Raw genomic sequence first — 2326 nt, 5'->3', positions numbered from 1 at the left:
AAAACTTCAGTGTGAAGGATTTCAGAATTTCCTTCTATACAGGGCAATGTGATGCAGAGGCTACTCCCTAACCTGTTTTTCAGAGAGTAAGTCCTTGAAGGATTTCTGCTTCAATGAGCTGGGTGGGAAACTCGATGGTTCTCAGCTTGATGCCTCCTGTCTTGGTCCTAAGTGAACTAGACCAAATCATTGAAAAGAATAACCACTTATTCAATGTCAATTCACAAAGGAAGTACACTGCATTCTTTGGTATCTATGACCATGCTACAGAATGATAATTTTAAAAAGATTACTGCTGAAGGTGTACATTAATGAAAGGTAGCTCTGACGAATGACTTTAGGTAGTCTATACCTGACTTCTCACTCTCGTTTGAAGCCTAAGAAGGCAGTGTAATCTCTGAAAGTTTCACCGAATAGTTGTCAAATAGATTTACACCAGAGAGATCAATCATTTTAAAAATAATGAGGCTTTATGTTCAAGTTGGAACATTCGCTGAAATTCAGGGCACTGTGGGAAGGCACTGAGAGTGTCAGGTTGGGACTCTCAGCAGAGAGTTGTGAGGAGCACTTACTGTCATGTAGGGTGAGAGTGTTGATAGCAGTTGCTAGGTTTTTCTGCCAAATCCGTGTTCCCTTGATGTGTTGTGCCACGTTTCCTCTTCTCTACCAGCCACATTTTATTGACTTGTGCGCCTTTTCCTAATAATATTTCTACTAGTTCCCACTCACTTGCTTCCACAGAAAGACTTGCTTTCCTGTCTTTACTGCCTGCCAGTGATTCTATCAAATGGTTCACCTGTACCATAATTTGCCCAATATCACTCCCCAGCACTTTCCCCTCCCTCGCTCTCACCCCTCGGTCCTTTTCCTCTATGGATTTCCCTTTGATTTTTTTTTTTTTTTAAATATTTATTTATTTTTTTTTAGTTATTGGCAGACACAACATCTTTGTTTGTATGTGGTGCTGAGGATCGAACCCGGGCCGCACGCATGCCAGGCGAGCGCGCTACCACTTGAGCCACATCCCCAGCCCTCCCTTTGATTTTTGTGAGATCCCACCCTCTACCTTTTCTAAAAATCACACTGTCAAAATCTAAAATATCCCAATGAAATGAACCAACCCAATTCAAACCAAACTGAACCCAATGAAGCAGTGAACTATTAACCAGAAGCAAGATCAGATTATTATGTAAAATTTAAGACAACAAAAATTTAGTTGCCTGTATAGGGCTTCCCAAAGTTACAGGAAGCATCTGACATGGTTATTTTTCATTAAAAAATACAGATTTTGTTTTCAACAAGATTTGAAGATGCAATGCAATTTCCTGACAAATCACAACAAGAAGCTTACTCACCTTTGTAAATACTTTCATGGTATAGCACAGATATTTCACTCTGGGATCAATGGTTGAGTAAGCAGATAAAAGCCTTGTGTTATGAAGGGCCTGTTAAAAGGGAAATTACACTATAAGGCTATCAATTAGATGAAAAAATATTTTAAGCTGAAATATTCTGGAAATGGTCACTTGCAATTAATTTTAGGAAGAACATATTTAGATTGAGATTACCTTTTCTTTTCAAAGACACACTTTGTTAATTTACTAGATAAAAACAAAGAATTGTAGTAACATGTTCTCATGACTTCCATTATGTTAATATGTCCTTACTTTGAAGTTCTAGAAAATAAGGAGCTATTAAAATAAACAATTAGTTTCCTTTAAGTAAATATAAAGTTTCTCTTTGCTCCATGGCATTATTTCAATTAAATTATCTCAGGGACCAGAAAAATTTTGTAAAATCCTGAAGCAAGACTGACACCATGGTTACATAGTTCTCTCCAAAAACACCACCACCACAAAATTACCACAAAATTCAAGCCAAACAAAAAAGCTTGCCACTCTGATCTCATTTTAAGTGAAGAGAATAGTAATATGTGTGTGTGTGTGTGTGTATATATGTGTGTATATATATGTGTGTGTGTGTATATATATATATATATATACATATATATATATATATATATATATACATATATATACATATATAATTTTTTTATTTTTATTTTGTCCCCCAACTGTTGAATAGCATACTTTGTTTTTAAAAATTTTTGTGGCACTGGGGATGGAAGCCAGGGTCTCATGCATACTGGCAAGTGCTCTATCATTGACCTACTTCTCTAGCTCAAGTAAATATTCATATTAACTAAATTCTCTATCCCTATCCTCAGAACATCATCAAGCACACAGCAAGTCATCAACTCTTAAACTATAATTAAGATTTTACCTGTAATTAATAAGATGAGGCATAGAAGCCCCTTCTTATATAC

The 2326-nt window shown here is 36.1% G+C and overlaps 1 long non-coding RNA gene across 1 annotated transcript; it reads right to left on the bottom strand.

The window, feature by feature from the left end:
• Positions 1–448: 448 nt before the first annotated feature.
• LOC107135153 lies at positions 449–2083 on the bottom strand. The gene is made up of 2 exons (XR_001502528.2): positions 1356–2083; positions 449–796 (listed from the first exon to the last, which is right to left on the bottom strand). It is a non-coding gene; the product is annotated as an uncharacterized LOC107135153 (long non-coding RNA).
• Between the last annotated feature and the right edge of the window lie 243 nt (positions 2084–2326).

The sequence above is a fragment of the Marmota marmota genome, unplaced genomic scaffold (assembly GCF_001458135.2).
Source record: "Marmota marmota marmota unplaced genomic scaffold, marMar, whole genome shotgun sequence".
NCBI classification, from domain to species: domain Eukaryota; kingdom Metazoa; phylum Chordata; class Mammalia; order Rodentia; family Sciuridae; genus Marmota; species Marmota marmota.
The sequence above is the reverse complement of the archived record's forward strand: the minus strand, read 5'-3'. Positions and strand labels throughout refer to the sequence as shown.